Here is a 14,910-nt window from a genome sequence, read left to right on the forward strand (position 1 = left end):
TGTCAGTGTGCGAGAGGAAGGAAAGATAAAAGAGAGAAATGTAGATTTTCGAACGAACGAACGAAAGTGATGTGCGTTATTCTTTCGATTCCTCAGTTATACATATAAAACAGGACAAATGTATAATAATTTAATTCGAGGAATTATCGACCTCTTTTTTGAATAAGCAAAATTTTTCTTGTCGAATAAGAGCGAACGATAAAACTCGCGCGTTCTTATTGTTGAACGCAACGTAGAAGGAATTGTGCGCGAGACGCGATACCGACAATATATAAGAATACTTGACTTGATAAGTCAAAATTTCTGTGAATAATTTCCACGTTTTCAAAGAACAATGTGCGAAGAATAATAGTTAATAAGAATTTAGGCGTTATGAAGGATGTAATCACAGCAAATGGAACATTTTATTGGAAAATTTCTATTTCTTTCGAAAAAAAAACCTGATACCCGATAGAACGCGGCACTTTTTATTCGGATGCTGTTTGCGCGGTGCAAGATAAAAATCTGAATTTTTACTCGCAATATCGGAATCGCTGGAACGCACCTGGCGTCGGTTGGCTTGTACGTGACGTCGTATTTCTCGACCTGGTCGACTTGGCTGGTACTCCAAGACACGCGCACAGACGTCGGATTCAGGAACATCACCGTTATGTTTTCCGGGACGCCGGGAATGCCTGTCACCGAGCCTGCGAACAATCAATATGGAGTACCTGTCGTTATACGATAATATCCGCTCGTCGAGACGCCGGCTGTATTAAAACTATCCCCATTTCTTTGCTGCAAGTCCCTCGACCGATCAGGGAAGTAAAATTCATTCTTAGGAAAAATTTAATTCGATCTTTCCTAATGAACTTTTAACATTCGACTTGTAAAATTTTTTTTAATATTTTTGAAATTTAGAATTTACATTGAGAGATAAGTGTTTGATATTTGTCACTATAATTGCATAGTAAAATAATCGTGGTTGAGGTTCTTATTTGTGATTATCAATATTTATGATTATTATTGCTATTATTGCTAATAATAGTAAAAATAATCTTATATAGGTACACAGATTTTTTAATTCTGGTCATTTTTATCATATTTATAATACGACTTACATAAATCATAGGTTATAGTGAATAAAATCATGTTATGGGTGAATAAATACATGCTAAAGCTATAACAACAATAATGTAATATTGAGTCAGCTATAATTCGCATTGTTAAAATAACTGTAAAAATGTAGTTGGCACTAAAAATTATGGTGAAATTGTGGTAACTATTTTATTTAATAGTAATAGGTATTTAATAGTAGGTAACTATGTAATAGTAACTATTTAATAGTAAAATTGTGTGCAACTATAAGTAGAGCCAAGCTCTACTTATTGTTAGAAGTTAGTGTCTCTCATAAGGCGAAACAAGCGAGTACTTTGTCTTAATACGAATAAAAGTAAACGTTGCGAGAACTGTTCAATCCTCTCAATACCTTCCACAAAGATAGAGAAACAAAGTTCCTCAACAGCTTATAAAATATTTTAAATGCTTTCCGTTTTACTTCTTCGCTCACCTACGAATCCAGCTCCTTGGAGGATTAGTATTGTGGCCCAAAGGACCATGCCGCCAGGATGGCGGGCCGGATATGGACCGCGTATCCTTCCGCACACGTGTCCGTCTCCACTTCTGCTTCTTATTGTAGCCGTGCGTCTTTACGGTGCAGAAGCAAGACGTCAGTCTGCGCATACAATTAATTCAAATCTAAAAAAATTTAATTCAAACTTTACAAGAATATTTTTTTTTCAGGATCTGTAGCAAAATATCATCTAATCGTCGACTCGAAATGAAATATTTCCTTTGAAATTATAAGCAAAAATTAAAGCAGCAAATCCTTCAATTTTCAATGTTCTTTAATTATGTCTACGATGGGAATATCGATGCAAGGTTTTGCAAAAGCAATCCTGGAGAAATTCTTAAAAGCGATATAAGGTTTATTACCTGTACATGCATCTTTTCGAGCGTTCCGTGTCTTCTATCCTCCTTTGTCGTGCTGCATCCTTCTTCTCGGGCTACGTCATAATAATGATAGCGCGAGATTACCGCTTTACAGTACATTATTCAGCCGTGCGTTTCATTTGCCAATGGTATCCCCGATGATCCGTTCGCGAGCTCATCCTAGATTACAGCTGCAATAATGCACAAACAAACCGTTAATTCGCGAATAAATTTACGTATCTTTTGAAATTATTATGAAATTACTATCGAACTAATAGCTGCTAGAATAATAATTAGCATAATATAATTGTTTGAGCAGGATTTGTTTCGAATATTTCAACAGTCCACTGGAAAGGTAGAAAGCAGCAATAACACTTCAGTCATATATTCAACATAATACAGGGTCGTTTTGTACTAAGTAAGTACAAAAAACTGAAAGGGATATTTCGTGACTTATTTTAAGAAGAAAAAGCTCTATAAACATGTGCCCTAAACTGCTTCGTTTTCAAAATACAAGGTGTCAAAGTTGTGGAAAAAAAATGAAAATTTCGAAAATCTGGAAAACGTTTAGAGATATTTTATACGATATGCGTACATGTGGTATTAAGAACCATTTTCCAGTACCAATGAAAAACTTTTAGATCCACCAGGGGCATGCGTTTTTGCCACTTTGTATTTTGAAAACGAAGCAGTTTAGGACCTATGTTTATAAAACCTTTTCTTTCTAAAATAAGCCACGGAATATCACCTTCAATTTTTTATACTTACTTAGGAAATACCCTGTATGTTACAGTATATTAATACAATTTCGTGTAATCCGTTTCGTCTTATTAAAATCATTATCAAAATATTATTTATTTTACGCGCGCTTTAAAAATTCAACAGCCAAAGCATCGCGACGCGCAGTTTTTCCATATCTAAAAAATTGCGTAAAAAATACTATAAATAAACAATTACATCTCGACTGCAACTAACTGTTTGTATCTGAAAAGATTTCGATTGAGACGTTGCTCGCTTCGCGCACTCACGAGAAGAATCGCACTCGTAACGTTCGAGTCGAATCGGGTCACGACGGAACACATATCCGGCAGAGGCTCGCGTGGGCCAATAATAAGAATCGCGTGGCCGATAAAAGTACCAGACGCGGATCAGGTGTCTCAGCAATTTGCGCGGCTGTCTCGTACGAGTCGTCGAGCGGCGCCGGCTGACCTTTCCTCCGGATTGCGTGGCCGCAGTATACCGCGGCTGCGGTGCCGGGTGCCGTGCCGGGTGCCGTGCCAACGAAAATACAACGGACAAAAGCCGGCTCCGTTCGGTGGTGCCCGCCTCGGCGAGCCGCGGGGCTTGCGAGCAACAAATGGAGCTTGCGGTTTACGTTGGGCCGCCTTTATACTCCGGCGGCCGCCTACGAGCGCGTCCCGCAACGGCCTCGCGCGCTCACAGTGGCGTAAAGTCGTGGGAGAAGAGTTTGTTTAGGTTGAACCGTCAGTCTCCGCCACCCCCCACCCTGCCCCCGACGAGAGATTCTCTTGTCGGAGGAAGCGAAATGCGTTTTCAGGCGATATGAGGATTATGAAGCGCGCGATAAACAGATCTCTTGACTTGACTCGGTCTGAAACGTTCCCGAACGACAGCGGCAGTAAAATTATGATGCGGAAATAGTTGCACTGTAATTAAAAAATTTAGAAGTTGCAGTGAGACTGTAAGCGATTAACAATTAGATATGATGATTTTATATTATTCTCTAAAAGTCAAAGAGTGAAATATCACTCAAAATAAGTAAAATGTAAGTGTAACTAAAAGTGAAAATTGAGGCTGTGCACTTCGAACGATTCACCACTCTAAGAAAGAGTAAAGTTGCGCTCTATAAGTTGGAGTGAAATCGCACTCGATTTGAGTGAAAGGGCACTCTTTTCGAGTGCAATAGATCAGTGTTCATAGGAGTGAATTATGTCGCTCTACAATTTTGAGTGGAAAATTAAATTTCACTCTGTTAGTGTTATTTATCAGTCGAACTTTAGTGAATCGAGCTTTAGAGTGAGATCGTCTCCGAGATCACTCCGGTACAGTAGCCGCTCTAATTTGAGTAAAAAATTCACTCCTACCTTATGAGTGCCCGCAAATTTACTCAAATTAGAGTGACAATCCTCTCTTTTGGAATGGATCGCAATCATTCTTATATATTAATGGCGAAATCATTCTATGAAATTTAGAGAGTATCCTCGTGATGTTTAACAGTTAGATCTTTTCTTTACGAGAAACGGAACGTTAAAAAAATTGTGTTTTGGTGTGGAAAAGGGCCTATCGAGCAGAAGTTTACGTTGACATGATTTGCATGTCATAGCCACTGAACATACATCAAATATTAATGTTGTAACGAAGAATTCAGATAGTAACAATTCTATCTACTTGATACGCGTTGCACATATCACGCTCTATTATTAAATATTTTCTATTCTGTAATCATCATTTTAATCATTATTTATATAGTGTTTCCTGTGTTTCACTTTATCACGCTTCAATTATTTATTCAGCGATTTTTAACTCCTCCAACATTGAGGTCCACCTATGTGCGCGCCACTGAACACAACGACTTATATGCCGTGAAAAATATTTTCATCGGACGGAGAATGGTCGGGCTTTCTCTTTCAAGTCTTTTACGAGCATCCGAACATTTTGCCGTGCCTGATAGAGCAAAGCTTCGTGGTGTAAAAAAGAAAATCGTTATTGTCCGTGGCCATGCATTACCAGCCAAGTAATACAGTTTAATCCGTCGATTAAACAAAAAAAAAAACATAATAGGATTTTAGAAGCTTAATCGAATAAAGTTGTTGAATTTTCGGAAACTATTATCTTCAATATTAGTTCTAATATTAGCTCCAATGTTACTTCCGGAAGAAGCATAGTGCGCGTAATTGCCTCCACGTACGATTTACGTATAGAATGTGACGTCGGACTGGAACGATAATATCTTTTTATGTGCGACTAGAATAATAATAGAAAAAACTAGGTCACCTGCAAATCTTCATGATAATAATAAAGAAAAGGAAAAATAAACGTCATCACGTAACAAAACAAAGCAAAGCATTTCAGAAGAATAAAGGAAATATCGTACAATAAATGTATTTAATATTTCCAATAATAGTTGATATTCTGATAATATTTACTTTGAATGTTTATAGATACCATTCAAGTGTTACGATAGAACTGAATAAGCGTTGACGCAATACGGAGCTTTAATAATTTCAGTAAACAGTTAAATGTATTTAAATAAACTGTATTTAGAGAAATGCGGGATTAAATATGTTTAACACTAGAACTACCAGAGATTAATCTATATTTATTTCTACCGAAGAAATCTTAGAAAAGAAAAGAGAAAAAGAGAAAACAAATTAATAAAATTAATCATTTATGTAATTTCAATAAAAATCAGAGAACATTTTAGAAATTAAGATATTATAAGAATAAGTAATAAATTATTTAAAAATATCAAACGGGTTATTTTGATCCCCTTGGTAGTCTTAATGTTAAATTTTCACAGTTTGCGAAATTAAAACAAATTTGAGAGACTCATCAGGCAATCTGTAAACGCTTAAGAAAAGGATACGTCCCCGAAAAGTGGGACCGTCAACCCAAACATCGCACTGTTTGTTATTCGTCCGTCATATCGAAAACCGGCGTGTCACGGGGAAAAAATAGCCCACCTGAGTGACATTGGATTTTTTTCTTATTACGTTTCGTATGCTAATATAGGTACGTGAAACAAATTGCGTGAACTTCACGCGACTGTAAATCTTGAGTTGCCGTGCGCGGTAAAAGGCACTTAAAGTTATATTTACATCGTACTCACTTCACTTGGGCACATGCACGTACGAAATTGCGACACGTGCACTCTGCATTGCGGTAAGGGTACTTGCGGTGTCCACGATCGAATCGCGATGACACGGCGCGCCTAATTAAAGTCTCCGTAAGTTTCTCGACATCTTGATACGAAGCAGGTAATCTTTGACATCGCGGAAAACTAACATTGACACGTTTTCAAGTTAGTTATGCATAATTGCCTTGCTTTAGTGAAGATACTGCCATTCACGCGAAGGACAGCCTCGGAATTAAATTTCAAAAAATGATTTCATTATTTATTTTAATAGTTAGGCAAATATCATTATCTTTTCCTTATGCAAACACTGTTTACGAAAAATTTCAAAAGTGGTAAAGAATGTCAATCTTTGTTGATTAAAAATAAACAAGCAGGAAATCATGCAAAACTTTCTTTCGCGCGATATTTGAAATTTTCGTAGAAAGTTTCATCTTTTTGTTTATACGCTACCGCTCCATTAATATATGGGCATAATTAGTTGAACTGACGGCATTTTTCAGACGTGAAACGACCTCGTCGGTGCGGTGATGCAAACTGCGGATTCTGCAATCTCTTAAAAGCGATCACTTTGCGGCCATTCATCTTACAGCTGCTATTTCGAGAGAGCTTGCAAGACACCGACCACGCACGCGACAAGTTCGACGACTTTTCTCTCCCTCCCCTCCTGCCTCCCCTCATCCTCCTTCTGACTTGGCCGGGTGACGAGCGCTTTGCGCGTTGCATAACATACTGCATAAATCTGGATCCGTAATTAGCTGGATTATGCATACGCTGACCCCGTAACAGTAGAAAAAAAACTCTCGTTTTAATCTCTCCCTTTCTCTCTCTCCTCCCCTCTCTTTCTCTCCGTCTGTACGGAAGACTCGGATTTATGCCAATTCTGGGATACCTCAGAAAGACACATCCCTGAAGCTCAATGCGTACTCTCTAAATTTCATAGAGTAGTTTTGCCACTATTATATTAGAGTGATTGTGATAGTTACTCCAAAAGAGAGGGTTATCACTCTAATTTGAGTAAATGTGGACACTTGTATAAGATAGGAGTAAATGTTTCACTCAAATTTTTAGAGCGGCTACTCTACCGGAGTAATCTCGGAGACGATCTCACTCTAAAGCTACAGTGAATCACGATTCACTAAAGTTCGACTGATATCTCTAACAGAGATTGAAATTTTCCAATCAAAATTGTAGAGTAACATAATTCACTCCTATGGGCACTGATCTACTGCATTCAAAAAGAGTGCCCTTTTCACTCAAATGGAGTGCGATTTCACTTCAACTTAGTAGAGCGCAATTTTACTCTTTCTTAGAGTGGCGAATCACTCGAAGTGCGCAGGCTCAATTTTCACTTTTCGTTACACTTACATTTCACTCGTTTTGAGTAATATTTAATTCTTCGACTTTCAGAAAGTAATTGCGCGATTCTACGGCGACGTTTAAATGTGTATCTTGGGGATTTAAATATCTAAAACGTATACATTTACGATGTATTCGTTGGATGCGAAATTCTAACTCAAAATGTCAAAAAGTATTACAAATTTTTCACATACATTATGATTAAAGAAGAAGCATGTGAACATTAGCGTCACTAGCATGTTAATTCTTGTGACTTATACTAATGACAGATTATACTTCCATGAAGTAAAACATAAATGTTGCAAAAACTGAAACGGATAAAATATTCTCATGATGTCGATGTTCGTATTCCATTTTATATAGATAACTATACCGATATTTTTTAACATGTTATTTATTTTATTATTTGACGCTAATAAAATAAATAGGTATACATATATTTGATAGGTCTTTTTGAGTCTAAATTTTTATAAAACTAGTATTATTTATACAAATTATAAAGAAATGGAATAAATATTTTCTTTGTTTATCGAATCTAATAAAATCAATTAAATATAATAGTAAGGCTCACAAGATTGCAAATCAATCGAAGAAAAATGGAGCGTTGAGCCGTAACAAGGTGTTGGTGTTCGTATATTCTATACTTAAGTAAAGAAGTAACGAATTTTAATGTACATACTGTACATATACATATATTCCAACTTAATAGACTGCGCGCCGCAAATTTGTCGGACTTGAAACACAGCTATCTTGGAACATTAATACCCTTCCCTCCCCGGAATTAAATCGACACGATTTAATTATTTAAAAAACTGTAAAGAATTTATTGCGAAAAATATTACCTCAGCCAGGATTCGAACCTGGAACCTCCCTCATTCCGTGAAGGGCGTCGTACCAATTCGACTACCGAGGCATGTGGTAATATTTTTCACAATAACCGGTTATAAACTTTGAAGAAACGCATGTACGCCCGCGTATATAAATATAATAGTAAGGCTCACAAGATTACAAATCAATCGAAGAAAAATGGAGCGTTGAGCCGTAAAATCAATTAAAATTTAATAAAGAAAGTTTAAAATAAATATGAAAGATATTTTATTATAAATTTAAATAAAACCCTCTGTAGATGTCTGTCAAACAACTCGCTGTTTAAGGTGATGCTGGAGCCGTCTGTATTACCGGCATTTTTTGTCGAAACGTAGCGTCGTATTAATTTGACAGAATTAAAAATCCTTCTCCAGAATTGCAGTACATACATTAATGATTCAGGGGAATTCCGATTTTATATAGAAAACGAGAAAAAATTACGAAAGTACAGATTTCTTTATCTTACTCTTATCCCAATATGGCGTCTCGAGTTGTGGCGAGCTGTCAGCTCGTCACAAGATGTATTTCATATAAGAGATATACCATTGGTACGAACGCGTAAACAAGTTTCCCTGAATTGCACAACAATAAAAAAAGGTAGACCAAGGCAAATCGGATTACTAATTAGAACAATAAAATAGCTCGTTTAAAATAAAACACTAACGAAAATTGTCTTAAAACTTGTCTTAAAAATTGTCCCAAAAATTGTCTAAAAACTTATATTAATCCGATTTGCCTCAATCTACCCTAAGTTATTGGATGGATAAATTTTGAAATATTGGACTATTTCTAATTTTATTATATTTTTCAGTCTTTTTTACCCTCATTTCATATATAATTCTTTAAAATTTGGTTGATCACTTCTTGAGTTAAAGGCATTTAAAATTTTAAAAAATTCAATATAAAGAAAGAACCTTTTTACCGATCCTCGCCAAATTCAATACCTTTCTTAAATGATACTTTATCCATCAAATAACTTACACATTTTTTAAGCAGAAATCGTTACACATTTTTTCAACAGAAATTGGTAACCCTTTTACCTCGCAAAATTTAAAACAACCTTCTTTTAATAATACTCTATATAAAATTACATGTATATCTTATACACTTTTTAAGAAGAAATCGGTAATCCCTTTACCGATTATCGCCAAATTCAATACCAACCTTCCTTAAATGATACTCTATCGATTAAAAAAAAATTCAACCCAATATCTCAATATTTGCGGAAGTTAGAGCAACCACGGACATTTTTAAAAAAATTCAAAATTTTTTTATAAAAGAATCCCTTTACCGATCATCGCCAAATTCAATACCAACCGTCTTTGAATGATACTCTATCGATTAAAAAAAAACAGCCCAGCAATATCTCAATATTTGCGGAAGTTAGAGCAACCACGGACATCAAGTCCGCACATACACACTGCACACACACACATACGGACATTTTTTTAAATGCAATATTTCGACGTTTTAAAACACTCTGAACATAATATTAGCATCAAAAACTCAAAAAACAATCTTTTCTTTGGTTTCTTCTACCCCTATTTCATATATAATTCTTTTAAATTTGGTTGACTAGACCCAACTTTATACGCAATCAAAGGTTCATATATGAAATTTACGAAAACAAACCTTCCTCTATAAGGAAGCAACATCAATAAACCCCCCAAATCAAGATTTGGAAGCGTAATATAAAAGTATGATATCGATGTGTATCGTGCGTATGTGTGCGTGCAATGCAGTAGTAGCGTGCTATCCTTGTCTATATCTTTGTCTATACAAGGACACATATAGTCGATACATAGAAAATGGTAATTTTGTCGGTTATACAGACGGCTCCAGCATCCCCTTAAGGATTAATTAAAGATTATAAAATTGTGAATATATATAAAGCAGCGAAACGATTGGATACGTTCTCTGTTGCATTAAAATCGAGCGACAGGAAAAGTTAAAAATAATAGAGAATGATACTTGCAGATTTTATGGCAGAGTAAATGAAATTAGAGAAAGAGCAAGAGAATAAGAGAGAGAGAGGGGGGGTGGAGGGAGAGAGAGGGAGAGGGGGGGGAGAGAGAGAGAGAGAGAGAGAGAGAGAGAGAGAGAGAGAGAGAGAGAGAGAGAGAGAGAGAGAGAGAGAGAGAGAGAGAGAGAGAGAGGAGAGAGAGAGAGAGAGAGAGAGGAGAGAGAGAGAGAGAGAGAGAGAGAGAGAGAGAGAGAGAGAGAGAGAGAGAGAGAGAGAGAGAGAGAGAGACCAACATAAAGGTATGTTAATCAAAAAAAAATTTTACCATCACAAAAGCTAGATTACGTAATTTCCGCTCGTATGTCGCCGATGGGACAAATCGATAATTGCCGATCTTTTTTTTCCTTACAATCTTTTCAAGCGTTTTATGCATCGTATCGGCATTCTTTATGCGCTCTATATTTATACGCGATAATAGACTCGACGGATGGTGGTTAGTGCGATGCCGTTATAAATAGATGAGTGACTGTTGCTTGCTCAGCGTGGCGAGAGAAAAATAAACGTCTGCGTTACTGAGCGATTTTCGTGCCGTCGCTGTAAACGATGTAATATAAAACGCGCATGGTAATATCCGAAATAATACTCTTAATTCTGCAGAATGGCAACCTCGCGCGAAATGCGTCGACGTTACCGCGACAAAACTGAGCGACGAGCGCTCTCGTGTTTTTTATTAAATTATTTCAATTAAATCTGACAATTATATCGATATTATGTTATTTTCCCTTCATAATTTCGCATGCTAATTAAATAATTTCGAAGATATAATAATAATGATATTCCATGATGATATGCATTACTGGCATCGAAATTGCTCTGTCATTATAGTTCTCAGTTATCGAAATCAATTTATTGAAATATATACGCGAAAAAATTATTACCGCTTCAATTTATTACTGTTATATGAATAACGCTGTAATGCTTATTGTTAGATTAAGATCTGTCAGTCTACAGTCTAACATCAACAAAAATGTGCATTCTGCTCAACTTTCCTTTCAAACTGCGTTGCCATCCAATTATAGTTAGCATACACGGAGAAAAAGTTACGGTTGCTACAACAGAATAATAATGTTAATTTTCGCCCATCCATACAAAAGGGTTATGGAAACCATAGTACTCTGGAAGTGACCTATATGGTTGCCCTAACCTTAGTGAGGGTAGCTACTATATGGATGTTGCAACCATAATATATGGATGTTACAACCATAATGAACAAATATTCACCCGACAAAAAAAATTATTTATTTCGAAATTTTATTACTATTTTTTAACTAAATTTGTTTCTTAAGATGCATCTATGATTATAAATATTTTCTCGTATTTGAAAAAAACACTTACCTTGGTGGGATTCGAACTCGGGACCTCTGGATCGTGAGCCAACTGCCTTACGTGGTAGACTACTTCTTAATTTAATGTAAGTGCATGTTATATATAGTCTACATATGTCATAATCAGCGCAAATATATAATTTTTCAAAAATCATCTTAAGAAACAAATTCAGTTTAAAAAGAGTAATAAAATTTTGAATTAGATATATGATATAATATTTCTTAATGTCGGGTGAATGTCAGAAACCAGTGTCGGCTTATTACGAAATTTTGTGTTCGTAAATATATTTATGAAAAAAGTATATTTATAAAGTTAAAACATCCTTATCAAATCCACTTTATTCTATGCAGAAATTCTTTTGCGCGCGCAATGGAACTAAACTCTCAATCATGCAGTGATTCAGTGCTGTACCGTGCAGCTATATCTTATGGATCTCTCAACCATAATACTTGTGCTGCAGACCACATAAGAGAGATAGCAATAATCCTTTGGTTGAGGCAACCATATACGAGGGTATTGTAACCGAATGTCACGTATCGTAAGAACTACGGTTATGAAAACTGTATAAATGAGCATATCTTAACAGCTACATTCAATGTAATATCAATTTAACTTGAATTCACATACATTTCTTTTTCAATCATAGAGAATGTTGTTGTAACAACCGTAGCAATTTTCTCCGTGTAGTTTAAACGGCTACAGTCATCGACATTTTTCTAATTTAGCTTTGGCGCTGTTTGATACTTGTTGATATACACAGATGACTAATAGAGCAACGCGTGATACAAAATGACTTGTGAAAACGTCTGCAAAAAAATTATTCTACAATATTATTCCTCAAAGCATATTTTATACAATGTTTTATTTTTTCATGCATAACTAAATATTCAACAAAACCTAATTCCTAACGTAAACTATTTTTTCACGAATAAGTTGAAGTTTAGTACACTGCAAAGTGCATTATTTTAGCCGAAGCTCTTCTTACACATTTCTTGCCGTTTTAAATCAAAGTTATTTAACACGATTGAACGTATTAACTTTTAATTTAATACGTTAAACGTATTAAATGACGTAATTTAACACATAAAGAAACACGTAAAAAAAGCTTCTGTCATTTTTAAACGTGCGTGTAAAAATAATACACTTGGATTTGCAGTGTACCTATTGCATAATAATTTTTTTTAAAACTGCTGCGTTTACTCATACAAAAATAAAAGAATGTTTCTTTAATGCTAGATTATTTGAGTAATTTCAAACAAATTGCTTCTTAGTTGCTTCTCACACGGAGAAAATTGCTACGGTTGTTACAACAACATTCTCTATGATTGAAAAAGAAATGTATGTGAATTCAAGTTAAATTGATATTACATTGAATGTAGCTGTTAAGATATGCTCATTTATACAGTTTTCATAACCGTAGTTCTTACGATACGTGACATTCGGTTACAATACCCTCGTATATGGTTGCCTCAACCAAAGAATTATTGCTATCTCTCTTATGTGGTCTGCAGCACAAATATTATGGTTGAGAGATCCATAAGATATAGCTGCACGGTACAGCACTGAATCACTGCATGATTGAGAGTTTAGTTCCATTGCGCGCGCAAAAGAATTTCTGCATAGAATAAAGTGGATTTGATAAGGATGTTTTAACTTTATAAATATACTTTTTTCATAAATATATTTATGAACACAAAATTTCGTAATGAGCCGACACTGGTTTCTGACATTCACCCGACATTAAGAAATATTACATCATATATCATCCAATTCAAAATTTTATTACTCTTTTTAAATTGAATTTGTTTCTTAAGATGATTTTTGAAAAATTATATATTTGCGCTGGTTATGACATATGTAGACTATATATAACACTCACATTAAATTAAGAAGTAGTCTACCACGTAAGGCAGTTGGCTCACGATCCAGAGGTCCCGAGTTTGAATCCCACCAAGGTAAGTGTTTTTTTCAAATACGAGAAAATATTTATAATCATAGACTGCATCTTAAGAAACAAATTTAGTTAAAAAATAGTAATAAAATTTCGAAATAAATAATTTTTTTGTCGGGTGAATATTTGTTCATTATGGTTGTAACATCCATATATTATGGTTGCAACATCCATATAGTAGCTACCCTCACTAAGATTAGGGCAACCATATAGGTCACTTCCAGAGTACTATGGTTTCCATAACCCTTTTGTATGGATGGGCGAAAATTAACATTATTATTCTGTTGTAGCAACCGTAACTTTTTCTCCGTGCAGTTGTAAAAAATCGAATTTCACGAATTAAGCTTTTCACTAATTACCAAGGTTGGGTAGTGTCTAGTTAAAAAGATAAAAGTTAAGTTAAAAAGTTAAAAAGTTAAATATTTTTAACTTAACTTAGTTACATTTTAGACTTTTAACTTTTAACTTAATTTAGTTACATTTTATCGGTAACTATTAACTTTTAATTTAACTTTCTTGAAGTAAACCATGCCATAAATAAAGGCGTCGCGAGATGCCTGCCTACAACTCTACATTTATAGTATAGGACCTTGATTCTCGAACTCAACTGTGAATTTGTTTACATACGAAACGGCCCAATACTGCGCCAGTACTGGTTGTTGCAGTTCGGGTACTGGCGTAGTACTGGCAACACTACTGGCGCGGTACTGGCGCCAGTACCGGATGATAACTTGGGCCCAATACTGGCAGACAGTACTGGCCCAGCCGTTGTCTACTGGTACTGCCCCAGTACAGGATTTATGATCGGTTTAGTACTGCGCCAATACTGGTTGCCAGGTGCCAGATTTCTGATACAATGCTACGTGCCAGTATCGAGCCAGTATCGAGCCGACACTGATTTCCGATATTCACCCGATATAAAAAAAATTATTTATTTTGAAATTGTATTACTATTTTTTAACTAAATTTGTTTCTTAAGATGCAGTCTATAATTATAAATATTTTCTCGTATTTGAAAAACACACTTACCTTGGTGGAATTCGAACTCGGGACCTCGGGACCTCTGGATCGTGAGCCAACTGTCTTACATGGTAGACTACTTCTTAATTTGATGTAAGTGTTATATACAATCTACATATGTCATAACCAGCGCAAATATATAATTTTTCAAAAATTATTTTAAGAAACAAATTCAGTTTAAAAAGAGTAATAAAATTTTGAATTGGATATATGATATAATATTTCTTAATGTCGGGTGAATGTCAGAAACCAGTGCCGGCTTATTACGAAATTTTGTGTTCGTAAATATATTTATAAAGTTAAAACATCCTTATCAAATCCTTACAAGGGCCTCATTACACAAAAATAAGAAAAACCTTTCTTATGGCATCCTTAATAAATAATGATCGGGACCTCATCCGGTTAGCCCTAATAAATAAGTATTTATGAAGTTAAAATATCCTTATCAAATCTTTACAAGGGTCTTACTAGACAAAAATAAGGAAACCTTTCTTATGGCATCCCTAATAACTAATGATC

At 35.3% G+C, this 14,910-nt stretch overlaps 1 long non-coding RNA gene across 8 annotated transcripts in view; it reads right to left on the reverse strand.

The window, feature by feature from the left end:
* Positions 1 to 382: 382 nt before the first annotated feature.
* The window catches only part of LOC139780835 (uncharacterized), a 63,432-nt gene continuing 48,904 nt past the window's right edge, over positions 383 to 14,910 (reverse strand). For 7 of the 8 annotated variants that reach the window (XR_011720350.1, XR_011720348.1, XR_011720345.1 and 4 more), the window contains 3 exons: positions 1,975 to 2,162; positions 1,550 to 1,714; positions 383 to 686 (listed from right to left, as the gene is read on the reverse strand). This is a non-coding gene — a long non-coding RNA (uncharacterized lncRNA). Of the gene's footprint in view, positions 687 to 1,549; positions 1,715 to 1,974; positions 2,163 to 2,928; positions 3,326 to 14,910 lie in introns of those variants that run through there. The other variant, XR_011720352.1, reaches the window with a different exon arrangement.

Source organism: Temnothorax nylanderi, unplaced genomic scaffold (assembly GCF_030848795.1).
Source record: "Temnothorax nylanderi isolate EJ_2023f unplaced genomic scaffold, tnyl_v1.0 TNYL_tig0300_pilon, whole genome shotgun sequence".
NCBI classification, from domain to species: domain Eukaryota; kingdom Metazoa; phylum Arthropoda; class Insecta; order Hymenoptera; family Formicidae; genus Temnothorax; species Temnothorax nylanderi.